This window comes from Microcebus murinus, chromosome 2, assembly GCF_040939455.1.
Source record: "Microcebus murinus isolate Inina chromosome 2, M.murinus_Inina_mat1.0, whole genome shotgun sequence".
Taxonomy (NCBI): Eukaryota; Metazoa; Chordata; class Mammalia; order Primates; family Cheirogaleidae; genus Microcebus; species Microcebus murinus.
Window position 1 is genome coordinate 14,751,710 of NC_134105.1, and position 13,286 is coordinate 14,764,995.

At 39.2% G+C, this 13,286-nt stretch overlaps 2 protein-coding genes across 3 annotated transcripts in view; both read left to right on the top strand.

The window, feature by feature from the left end:
* Positions 1-13,286, top strand: part of C1QA (complement C1q A chain) — a 383,888-nt gene that overhangs the window by 231,810 nt on the left and 138,792 nt on the right. The gene's annotated exons all lie outside the window — the stretch shown is intronic.
* ZBTB40 (zinc finger and BTB domain containing 40) overlaps positions 1-13,286 on the top strand; it is a 72,572-nt gene that overhangs the window by 14,164 nt on the left and 45,122 nt on the right. Inside the window, exon 2 of one of the 2 annotated variants that reach the window (XM_075994841.1) lies at positions 8,611-8,707. The exons of the other annotated variant lie outside the window; for it this stretch is intronic. The gene's annotated coding sequence lies outside the window, so the exon portion shown is untranslated. The remainder of the gene's footprint in view (positions 1-8,610; positions 8,708-13,286) is intronic. 2 annotated transcript variants of the gene reach the window in all.

Consider the following 13,286-nt stretch of genomic DNA (forward strand, 5'->3'; position numbering starts at 1 on the left):
TCAGCGCTCTGTGGGCACCAATCTCATTGCTCCCTTACTACATTTATTAATGCAAGTAGTATTTTTGTAATAATAGTGGCTAACACTTAGCATTTACTGTTGACAGTCACTTTGCTAAAGAAATTCAGATGTATTATCTCGTTTCATCTTCGCACCAAAACTGTAAAGACCTTAAGCCTCACAGAGATTAAAGTGACATGCCCAAGGTCACTGAGTATGTGTTCAAGTTAGTCTGTCAGATTGGAGTCCATGATCTAAAATTGCTTCCCAGTAAATTTTATCGTTGAAAAACTTTTCCAATTTGATGCTTTAATTTGCATTCTTTAATTATTCATGAGGGTGAATTTTTAATCAGTTTATTAGCTTTTTATTTCTGTTGTGAATTATGATTTTTCTAAAATTTAAAAAAATTTTAAATGTTAATTTTTTCTTTACTGACTTATATAATCTTTCTATTCTAATAATACTAACTACTTATTTTTCAGTTCCTACATGACATAAAGTATTCACTGGTTTATCGTTTATCTTTTAATTTTGTTGATGGTGTTTTTTTTAAAAGTTTACATTTTTATATAGTCAAATCTATTGCTCATTTGTGAATTTCTTCGGTTTCCTTTATGTGTAGAAAGGCCTTTTCTATCCTGACCTCAATTAAGTTTTTATTAATATATATTTTTTAAGAGACAGGGTCTTACTATATTGCCTAGGCTGGAGTGCAGTGGCTATTCATATCATGAAGTAGTGTGATCATGTCACACTTCAGCCTTGAACTCCTGGCCTCAAGCAATCCTCCTCAGTCTCCTGAGGACCTGGGACTACAGCACACTCTGATGCACTTGGCTATATTACTGTTTAAATATCTTAGTCACTTTAATTTTTTTGTTGTTGTTGACTCACAAATTCACCTTACAGTTCTAATGGCAGTGGTTTTGGAAATTTGTAATCATGTATTTCTGATACATTTTGGGGCAGTTTTGTGGCTTGATAGTTATTTTCTCATTGAAAGACCTATCAGTGTCTGATATTTTAATCAGCATTCAAAAAAAGAAAAAAGAAACCAGTTAAACAGGCTTTATAACATACCTCGTGCTTCACCAGTTTGTGAGATACACGGAAGACCTCCCCACATGGGCCGTTGTGTGTACTTAGGAGTTTGGTATTTTGGTTCAAGTCGTGGCTTGAAAGTTCAGAAACCTGGGTCCTGGTTCTGGCCTTGATATTACCTAAATATATGATTTAGTAGGTCACTTAATTTCTATCAGTTTTTTGTCTGTGAAATGATAGGGCTGATTTATGTAGTCTCTAAGGAGTCTCTAATTGCACAAGGAATCATTTCATGTATGTTTGGTATTGATAAATTTTTTAAAGTTTTAATTGGTGATGAGTGGTCTGAAGGAAGTCTGGAAGAAGTGTGGGAAAAAGGAGTTTGTGGGATACAGAGGTAAAGGGAATGAGGATTGAGTTGACTACAGCCAGAGGATGCTCAGTGACCCAGAAGGAAGTTAGAAGGGGGGGCTAAATTTGAAGTGAGTTGGGAGCTTCCTGGGGCTCAGGCTCCTTGAAGGAGGAGTAGTTCTGATCTGTTGTAGACAGATGTCCAGACTGCCGAAAGAAAAGCTTATGGCCAGGGCTAATAGGAGGGTGCTCCTTGCATTCTGAGAGAGAGAGACTAGAAAATTAGCACGTGGTCAGTGCTATTAGATACCCGCAAAAAGTTATCTTAAAGCAGAGGTCAGCAATACAACTATATCAAAAGGGTGACTGGAGCCACAGAAGAGTCCAGAACTGGGTGATGGAAGGAATAAGACAGAATGTCAGTTGGCAGTGCCCATGCAGTGTATGTTGACCCTCAGACCCTCTCTGCACAGTTTGGGGGCCAGGCATTTACTTTCATGGCGGGCGGATGCACCAGCCTTCCACTGAATGTTGCTTGCGTACAACTCCCTTTGCTCTCTTCTGTGACTCCTAAGAAGCTTTCTGATGATATTTGATCTTGGCACCTGGATTTTTTCCACAGATAACTGCAAAGAAGAGGCATATTTTACCTTGTGAATTAATGAATTGACTTTCTGATTTGTATTTCTTCCGAGTTGAGACAGTGTGATCCAACCTCCCCGAGTCCAATTAACTATGAGACTTTGACAGTGTAGAGTTTCTGTATCTGCAAGGTTGACAATGAAACTGGACCTTTTGGTAAATTAAGTTCAAGCCATCATGGGAAGTCTCTTGGCAGCCAGCCAGCCCACGAGTCGGCTGGTTCCGGCAATGCCCTTGCCCGGGTACTCATCTCCATCCAGCTGTTAGCAGAGAGCAGCAGAAGAAACAAGGGGCCTCAAATGGAGGTGCGTCTGTCAGGCCACCCCGCAGTACGTCCCCGTCTATGAGAGGACTGGGGAATGACAGCAGTGAGCCCAGAACCCCTGGCAACCAGAGACACGACACGAAGGTGATAGTTGAGAACAGGGAGCCAATGAGGCACGTCTGCGTTTGAGCTCTGCTCATTCTTCTTAGCTGTGTGGCCTTGGCTAGGTTATATAACCTTGCTGGACATTTGTTTCCTCATCTATAAAATAGGGACGGTAATGGTGTCTGCCTCACAGAGGGCTAGGGGAATTAAATGAGAAGTGTATGGGAAGTGCTTAGTACAGTGCCAGGCTTCATTACCTCAAAGGAGCAGCTGATGACCTTGCCAAAGGCATTCCAGAGATTCAAGGACATGAAAAGGAGCAGAGACCAGTGGATTGGGCAGAAAAGATGTTTCAGTCACCTCCTCTTCACCTCATTGATGAGGGAGTGAGTCCCCCGTGGGCTTACGGGATGGCTGAACGCATGGCACTGACAGTGGGCATGTGAGTGCCACGGCAGTTTATTGGGCACATGTACTCACAGCCTGGAAGGGCAGGATACCACGCACCACACAGGCCTCGTGGGGGTTGCACTTGGGAGCAGAGCAAACGACCAGGCCGTGCTGTGGGAGACCCTTTGTGTTAATAACATCAAGAGGGTGAGGCGCCCCGGCTCCTGCCAGAGGATGTGACTGGCTTATTTGAATAATCTGGGGTGCTGGCTGGGAACCAAAACTCACTTCCCAGGCATAAGCAGGAATTGCACCAGTCCCTTTAATAAGGAGAATTGTTTGGCTAGGGGACCTTACACATTTCTCCATAGAAGCAGAGTGGGGAGAGGTACTCGCGGTTAGACTGAGGCACTCCCGATTTTACCATATATCAAGACAGCATATAATATTGAGCTTTAATTTTAGACTTTACACCATGAAAGAGAATACTAGCCTTGAAATGCTATTTAATACAGCTTTCAGGGGATCTGAGTAGGAGGCCATGGGAAGACAAGTAGAGTTGTCTGATTCTGTGTGGGAAGACAGATGCCATAGTGGCTAGAAAGGAAGGCCGGGCGCTGTGGCTCACGCCTGTAATCCTAGCTCTTGGGAGGCCGAGGCGGGCGGATTGCTCAAGGTCAGGAGTTCAAAACCAGCCTGAGCAAGAGCGAGACCCCGTCTCTACTATAAATAGAAAGAAATTAATTGGCCAACTGATATATATATAAAAAATTAGCCGGGCATGGTGGCGCATGCCTGTAATCCCAGCTACTCGGGAGGCTGAGGCAGAAGGATCACTCAAGCCCAGGAGTTTGAGGTTGCTGTGAGCTAGGCTGACGCCACGGCACTCACTCTAGCCTGGACAACAAAGTGAGACTCTGTCTCAAAAAAAAAAAAAAAAAAAAAGAAAGGAGATGTCACAGTAGGTCATAAGCCAGTATCTCTTCACTGAATTCAGTTCAGCAAACATTTATTGATTGGCTGTATCATCTAGATCCTTTCAAGGCTTCACAGGGTCCAGTTGGCCACCTCACTCTAGGTCAGGAGCAGTTTGACCTGGGATAAGGGCCTGCTTGCTGGATTTAGTTATTTTGGCAGCAGCCAGGGAAGCTGGGCTGGTCCTGGAAGAATAGGAAGCTGGACTGCATGCCACAGGAGTTTGGGTAGTTACCAGGAGGCCACAGAGCTATTTGGCCAATGCCTGGCTTTAGAATTCTTTATATTGTCTAGATTTATTCCCAGAGCTACTCTGGAGTTTTGTTTTTCTGTCTAGAGCCAAGGGCAGGTACAAAAGGGAGAGATTTGAGGATGACTTGTGACTTTTTAGAAGTTGTTTAAAACCTATTTGTTATGATTTGAGAATAGGCAATGTCATATAGTACTTTGTTATTCAGAGACAGTTCCTTGAACCAACAGTATCTGTGTTACCTGGAGCTTAGTAAATATGCAGAATCTCGGGTCCCACCCAGAACTTTTGAATCAGAATCTTTTCACTGACAAGATCCTCAGGTGATTCTTATGCACATTTAGGTTTAAAAGGCCAGGCATGGTGGCTCACACTGTAATGCCAGCCAGCACTTTGGGAGGCCAAGGCAGGAGGATTGATTGAGCCCAGTTCAAGACCAGCCTGAGCAATATAGCAAGACCCCCATCTCTATGGGAAAAAAAAATTAAAGTTTGAGAAGCTATTCTAGTAGGTAAAAGGGCATGAGCTTCTTCGGGTCAGGCAGACCAGATGAAAATTTTATTTCCTCTAGTGATTTGCTGTGTCCTTGAGCCTGTTACTTAACCTCTCCACTATCAGAGGATTTATTTGGAAATTGGGTTTAACTGTCTTGCTGGGTTGTTAGTATTAAAGGAGGAAATATGTAAAAAGTACAAAGAAACATAATAAAGTACTTAAATATCAGAAGCTGTTAGTGGATATCTGGTAAGTAATATCCTAGTATAATTTGGTAGAATATGAAAAAAGAGAGCAGGATATCATTAGGGCTAACTTTGTCATGAGGTATGGATTGGTAATTGAGAAAAATGTGGTCTCCTGCCCCTGAGATGGGGCAGTGGGTGTGGTTGGCTCACTGACCACTTCCCTCAGGGTGAGACTATAGGTGCTCATGTTAAGTAACCAAAAGTTGACAGCTATACTTCTTAATGGCCGAGCTCTTGGAAGGGAGCATTAGTTGCAAAAGTAGTAGCTAAGTCTGACCATCCAATGAGGCGTTTGTGTTACAGAGGAAAGAACCTTGTCTTAGGATTTGAGACCGGGGCTCAGTACACATTCTGCCCTTTATTAACTTTGTGGCCCTTAGCAAGGCAGTTAATATCTCTGAGCCTTATAGTCTTCGTCTATAAAACAAGGATAAGTGGGATTATGAGCTATAAATACCAATACATAAGCAAAGTATTATTTTCTCAGCATCATCCCTTCTTGGTTCCTATGAGAGTCCACTAGACAGCCTCCCGAATCCCCAAAGGTCAATTTTATGCCTGATTCAGCCCCTTTAGAATCTTCTGTGCTGGAGTTCTTCAGAGCTGTTTTGCTACCTGGATTTTCCAGTGACCAGGATATACCTTAGGAAAGCAGACAGGCCATTCAGCTATTGCTCCAAATCTCAGGGATTGGAACTGATATAGATGAGCATTTGGGGAGGAATAATGATGACAGTGATGATAACATTAGAAACAATGATGACAATACATATGAAATCTGTCATATGGAATGTCAAATACAATAATCTGCCTCAGGCCTTCAGTATAAAAGAAGAGACCAATGACAGCTGCTTTTGAACTTAAGAAATCTGGGCCCACTAAAAGCTACAGTCACCTCTTTCTAACCTCACCAATCCTCCTTGCATTCTCAGAAATAATTGCTAGGGGTTCTCTTTTAACTTAACTGATTCCTTAGATACCTTATATTTTAAATCATCTTTTTATGTATAGCAAATCCCCCATTTCTTGTCTCTGAATGTGCGATCTTTGCTCTAATCGTATTGAGAGTGCCTGTTATTTCACCTGACTCGAGTTGTTTGTGAGACACTATGTAGCCATGGGGTTAAAGCGGAGTAGGATCAGAGAGTATCTCAGCCTCTCAGGACCTCAGTTTCCTCCGTTAAAAGGGAAGGAGTTGGACTAAGGTCATTTGGTCATGTGACAAGAGTACGTGATAGATAAAGTAATGAACTCCTGTTCAGTGAAAGCAATGGATAGGTCTCTCCAAGGTCCCTTCCAGCTCTGTGGTTCTAGCAGAGCCCAGGCATCAAGAAAGAAGTCAAGATTTTATTCAAGAGCTAGGGATTATCAATAGCAACAATAAACAATACTTAAAGCAGGCAAGATTGCATTGACCCAGGCCAAAAGAAAGATGTCTGAGATCATGGGGTAGGTGTATGCAAAGGAGGGTGCAGAATTGTTAGGGGAACCAGAATCAAGGACCTTGGTCAAGAATTAGAATGGCTTTTCTCTCTTTGATATTGAAATACAGAAATCCTCAGGCAAAGTGTCCAGCTTTTGCTCCGTGAACCTCCAGTTGTTTATTGGTAGACAGTGTATGTATAGGAAGCCTGTTAGTCATTCCTGGTGCTAATCTCCTTCCCTTGTTGGTCCATCCCACCTGTCACTGGTAGTGCTCTGCTTTGATTGTGCTGTCCCCACTTCAGAAGCTCCTTTATCAAACAGCAGGTGTAAGTTCCTCTGTTCATTATCTGGCCTTGTGCTGTACGCTTCCTCTTACGTGGCTGGTTTTGGAGACCCACTGTAGCCAGCCCATGTTAATCATGATAGTGGTGACAACTACTTATTGGTGCCTTTCCAAAGCCAGGTGCAGTGCCAGTGGCCTTGCACATCTATTATTCCCAGCATTCATGCCAGGTGTGCTTCTTCAAGGCCTAGGTTTGTATTTCTCCCTCTGTCAATAGTTCTTCACCTTTTCAGCATTGTCTGTTGCAATTAAACCTAACTTGCATTACCAACGCCAGCCCTTTCCCTTTCTTGGTACTCACTGGGATCAGTCTTTTTTTTTTTTTTCTCTCCACTTCCTTTCCCTCTTCTTGTCTCTTGTGGATTGAGTCCTTTTAAGAGTTCTGTTTTTGATCATTCCAGTGTTGGGTCAGGTTTATTACCTATAGGCACGGATCTTGTTTTATATTTCACTTGTCTCCCACACGACACCTAGCAATGTGCTGAGTAAATGGTGGGCAGTTGTCCCATAAATAGTTGTTGGTTGACATGTGAGTATTGCTGGCTGAAGAGCTGATGGGAAAATAAGTACCGTAAATCAGGGAATAGCAGGTCCAGTTCTCTGAGGCATGGAAAACAGCCCCTTGCTCTCTGGAGTGGCAGCAAAGGCCTTTGCATGAGGGCCTTGCTATTTCAGAACATCTACTTTAATTAAGCAATGAATATTGAAACTGTAAATCTTTAGTATTATTTTCTTCCTTGGTCATTAATGGGATTCCACATTTCTTAAAAATTATGACTTAGTTCTCACTTTTCCTTTTTCTGGTTTTTCTCCTGTGTGTGACTGTTGTTTCTTTGTAAGTTAGAGAATCCTCAAACTTTCAAATCCTTTTTGGAAGTAGACAGAGTAAAAATTTAAATAAATAAATATTCTTTGTGCTCTTTTTAGAAAGTTGGCCTAGTTTCTACTTTGTGTTGAATTCCCATTTGTGTTTTGAGTCATTATGCAGTACTTGGTTCAGCCAATTAAGTTTCTTCTAAATATCTTTATTCTATATCAGTATAGTCTTTTCTTGAGGCTTTAATATTGTTCCTTTGAGGAACATCCATCTTTCTGGTGTTCTTCTGTTGCTTAAACGTTCTTCCTATGGGACTTTTGACAATTTTCTGAGCCTACCAATTTCAGTAAGTGCTTAATAACATAATTTAGGTTCCTTCTATACATGAGTCTACAGGACTTAGAGATTCCAGCATGCAATGTTCCACTATAGTTTTTTACCTATGAAAAGCATAGTTTCACCACATTATATCTAGTGCTATATTCTGTCTCCTCAGTTTAACTTCTTGTAAACTGAATTAGGCAGAAACCCAGTAAAATGTATGTTAGAGGCTTTTACATTTCAGCTGTGAGATCAGCAAAGTATAGTTTAACCTCTATAGTGTATCTCAGTAGTCTCCAAATCACTAGTGTCTCTCCCATGATTATATATATATTTATATAATAACAGAATTCTGTACCTGAAAGTAGTCTATGAAGATTATATAGTTAAAAGTTTATTTACAGATGATGCTTAAGCTATCAAGTCAGATGGCTAGTTTCAAAACTGTTTAATGGGATGAGTTCACAGTCTCTTGGTAAACAGTAACAAGAGCCAACACAAATAGTGCTTACTACATGCTATGCACTGTTTTAAGTGTAAATACTCACACACTAATAAGCAACATATAGCTGACTTTTAAGAAATCCAATCAGAGGATCTCTGTCTTTTAACAAGAAAGATTAATGTTTCTTGATTGTGATGACAAATACATTTGGACTTATTCCTGCCATCTTAATTTGTTTTCTATTTATCGAAGTTTTCTTGCCTTCCTTTTTTCCTTTTCCTGCTTAATACTGGATGAACCACATTTTCTTTATTCTCTTTTATACTTCTTATTTGTAAATATTTATTTAGCTTCTGTTCCCTTATATCCTTACATGTTAACAAACATACTTAACAAAAGCTAAAGTTAATTGGTATTTTTGTTGTCCTGTTGACTCTTAGAACATCCTCACTCTAGCTTCCTCTCATTTCCATGTTGTTGATTTTTTATTTCAGAGAGGCAGTGGATTACCATGTGCAAGAGTACAAACCTCAGCACCAGACTACCTGATTTTGAACCCCACCCTGTCATACATCAGCTGTGTGACCTTGGGTAAGTTGTGTAATCACTACTGTGATTGTCACTATTCTACCTTGTTTTTAACCTTCCCTTTCTGTATCTGTTTTTAAATAGTTGGTGCATTTTAGATATACCAACATAATTAGTAATTTTTTATTGAGATATAATAAACATATATTACAATGATCTTAAGTGTTGAAGAGTTTTGACAAATATCTACTTGTAACCGCCTCCCCAAATAAGATGTAGAACATTTCTGTTCTCCCAGAAAGTTCCCTTCCCACACCAACCCCACCACCTCTACAACCACTACCTGATTTTTATTGCAGATTAGTTTTGCTTTTACTTCTGTCTCCTATAAATTGGATCATATAATATATACTCTTGTGTCTGGCTTCTTTGACAAAACGTAATTATTTTTTAAAGATTCATCTCTGTTGTTGCATGTGTAGTAGTTAATTATGATAAATTGCCAAAGAGTTCCTCAAGTAGTCTTACCATTTTATACTTCCAACAACAGTGTATGAGAGTTCTAGTCACTCAACATTCTCACCAACTAATTTTTATCAGTCTTCCTGATTTTAATGATTTTAGTAGATATGATGTTTAGCAATTTCTTTGCTTGCTGCTTGCTACTTTTTTCTTACATACTCTCCCTTCTTTCTGGTTCTATATCCTTCTTACAGTAATTCTTTCAGTGACAGTCTGTGAATCTCTTAGTTTGAAATTCAGTCTCAAATGTAGTTTATCATCATAAAGATACTTAATTGATTGGTATTTCCCTTAACATTTGAAAACTGTTACTCCATATTCTTCTGACCTCTGCTGTTATTAATGGGAAGTTTATATCAGTCTAATTGTCATTCTCTTGTGTAAGTAATATCTTTTTCTTTGGTTTACTTAAATTTTTCTTTCTGTATTGATATTTTGAAGTTTTTCTTCATGAGACTCCTGTCTGCCTTTAATTCTAGTAAGTTTCCAGAAATTGTTTTCAGATTGCTTCTCCCGCACATTCACCATTGTATCCATCTGGAATGCTGAGCAGATGTATGTTCAACCTTCTCATTCTGTCTTACATGCCCCTTACCTCTCTTTCATACTTTCTCTCTCTTTAACTCTCTGCTGCCTTCTGAGCAATTTTTTCAGACTTCTTGTCCTAATCACTGATTTTCTCTTTAGCTATGTCTAATCTATTTAATTTATCAAGGGATGAATTTCAGTGACTTAATTTTTTAGTCCTAGAAGTTCTTTTGGTCCATTATCACTTCTTCCTATTCTGTTTTTCATACTATCTTGCCCTTTCATTATGGCATTCTTTCATTTTGCTTGTTTATTAAAATGAAGCACAATTAATTTCTAGCATTTTTACAGTATTCTATAATTTTTATGGTTTTCAGTTCTTCAAGATGCTGTTTCTCCTGTGTCTAATGACTTTCCATCATGGTGAAGTTACATGACTCCTTTCCTCATGTGACTTTTTATTTTTATTTTTTGCCTTTTGGTGGGGGAGAGGGTAGGGACCTTCTTCTTCTGTAACACTCCATCATTTATCTATCAGGGTAGAGCCCTTCTTGTTTTATGTTTCTCCCTCACTTCCACCTCCTGTTCCTATTCCCCTATCCTCCTATAGGCATCCATTCTAATGTATTTGATAAAATGTCTTTGACTGCATATGTAGCTTTATCTAATATAGTATTATTTTGATCGTGTGTTTGTAACTATAAATGGTATTATACTCTACAGCTCATCCTATTTATTTTTTTTCATTCAGTACTGAATATTTAAATCTATTCATGTTTCAGTCTGAATAGCTAGTTGTTTCTCCTGTCTAATAATGCACTATATTCCATAGTATACATCTGTACATTTACTTACACAGTCTTTTAGTGATGGGCATCTAAATTACCTCTCATCTCCCTAGCACCACAAACAATGACCCAGTGATCTTTCTGGCCATATTTCCTTATACCTGCATGAGAATTTTTCTAGAATACATATACAGAAGGATGATCTCTGGGTCATGAGGCATATATGCACAGCTTATCTCACTAAATATTATCAGATTGCTTTTGCAGAACAGCTGTATCTACCCATCTACCCATCAATGATGCCCTGGATTCAAATCTAGGTTCTACCATATGTTATTGTGAGACCTTGGAGAAATTACTCAACCTCTCTGGGTGTTAGTCTCCCCATTAGTAAAAGGGGATGATAACAGTATCTGCCTCATCAGATTGTTAAGAGGATAAAATGAGTTAATATCTGAAAAGCATATAAAGCGTTTCCTGACTATAATAGACATCAAATAAATGTTAGCCACTATTATTATTGTAACAACTACTATTACTACTTATTAGCCTATTTGCCTGTTTTTTTTTCCCCTTTAGATTTCAGGTTTTTTCCTAAGATTTATAGGAAAAGAATATATAATTTCTTATATATTCTAGATGTTAATTCCTTGTTGCCTTTAAACTTTGCAAATATGAACTCCCATTTCTGTCCTTTGTCTGTTAATCTGTCTATAGAGTTCTTTAACAAAAACTTTTCATACCTACGTAGTCAAATTTATTCTCTTTTTTCAACTTTTGGGACATTGTTGAAGAAGTCTTTGTCTACCCTTGCTTCAAAGGTCCCCCCTGACATTTTCTACTGTTAGCTTTTATAGATTTACTTTTTAGGTCTTCCACTTATAGTTTGTAATAATACGCCTCTTTTCTATGTTTTTCTTTTTTTCCTATGTGAATCCCTGTGCTTTGCGTTATGGAAATAATTTTGTTTTTTCTGCTACGTGCCAGAGACCAGTTTTTAGGTTAATTTCTCAGCTCAAAGTCCTGTATGATACAGTGTAAATTTGGATCCCACACCTTTGTATGACATAGCCTACATTTTAGATTTCTTATGGATGCCTTTTCTCTAATTCAAGGTCTAGATAATTAGCAACGTTTATCACCATTTCCCTGAGCCAGAGAACAGAGATTTTTTAGACTGTGTGTCAAGGAGGGATAGGTGTTCGAGGCTCTGGGCTTTATGCAAGGGTTTTAGTTCTAGCTCCCCCACCTTCTACCTGCCTGAAGCTACATCTGCAGTCTATATTGTGAGCATTAATGCTTCCTCCTCGAAGCCCAGGAATTGTACAGGAGTTTGAAACCCCTATGGGCCAGCATGGTCTCAACTCCCACTGACTACTCTGGCTTTGATTTTGATGTCTCTTTCATTTCAGGTGCCTGGGGATTTCTTCTTTTTTTTTCCTCCCCCCCCCCCAAAGTTTGACTGTGTATTTTAAAAGCATTTTTATTATGTTTTATCCATATTTCTGTGTGTTTGTAGTGGGAGAAAAGACCTGTTTACATCAGCTCAGTGTGCCATTATGCCACAAGTCTATTCTTTAATTCCTATTAATCTCAGCAATTTTTTTTTTTCAGAGACAGAGTCTTGCTCTGTTGCCTTGACTACGGTGCAGTGGCATCACCGTAGCTCACTGCAACCTCCTTAAACACCTGGTCTCGCGATCCTCTTGCCTCAGCCTCCCGAGTAGCTGGGACTGTAGGTGCGTGCCACTATACCCGGCTAATTTTTCTATTTTTTGTAGAGATGGGGTCTCACTCTTGCTCAGGCTGGTCTCAGACTCCTAAACTCAAGCGATTCTCCCACCTTGGCCTCCCAGAATGCTAGGATTACAGGCATGAGCCACCACACTCAGGCCTAATCTCAGTAAATGTTCAACTTTCTGTGTTGCCAGCTTAAATTCATTATGTAGCCCTTGACCACCAATGATTGTTTTTGGCCTTAACAATCCCCATTGTCCTTTCATTGTTCAATTCCTTTCATATTTTTAATGGCAATGGGGTCTGTAGTGATATACCCTCTTTTATTTCTGATATTAATAAATTGTATTGTTTCTTTTTCTTTGTTAGCATGGTCATCTTTGATTTTCTGAAATTTGAAAAAAAATATGCCTAATCCTAGTGTTTTTGACTTTTATCCTGAGCTTGGTGTTCTCTGTGCTTCCTGAATCAGTGAGTTGGCATGTGACATTAATTTGGGGGAAATTCTCAGTCCTTATCGCTTCAAATATTGCTTTTGTTTCTTTCTCTCGTCTCTTTCTGGTATTCTCTCATTTTGCATTAATTATTCCTTTCATAGTGTTCTCAACGATTGTTAGATATTCTGTTCTGGTATTTTTCAGTCTTTTTTTCCTTTTGCTTGTTAGTTTTGGAAGTTTCTGTTACATCTTCAAGCTCAGAGACTCTTTTCTCAGTTGTTTCCAGTCTACCAATGAGCCCATCAAAGGCAGTCTTCATTTCTGTTATGGTGTATTTTTTTTTTTTATCTCTAGCATTCCTTTTTGATGCTTTCTTAGAATTTCCATCTCTCTGCTTACATTATCCATCTGTTCTTACATGTTTTCTACTTTTTCCATTAAAGCCTCTAGCATATTAATCATAGTTTTCATAAATTCCTGGTCCGATAATTCCCACATTCTTGTTATATCTGAATCTCATGCTTGTCTCTTCAAACTGTTTTTCTTTGTTTGTTTGTGTTTTTTGGTTTGTTTTGCTTTTTAGTATGTTGTGTATTAATAGGTTTTTATTAAAAGGTGGACATAATGTAC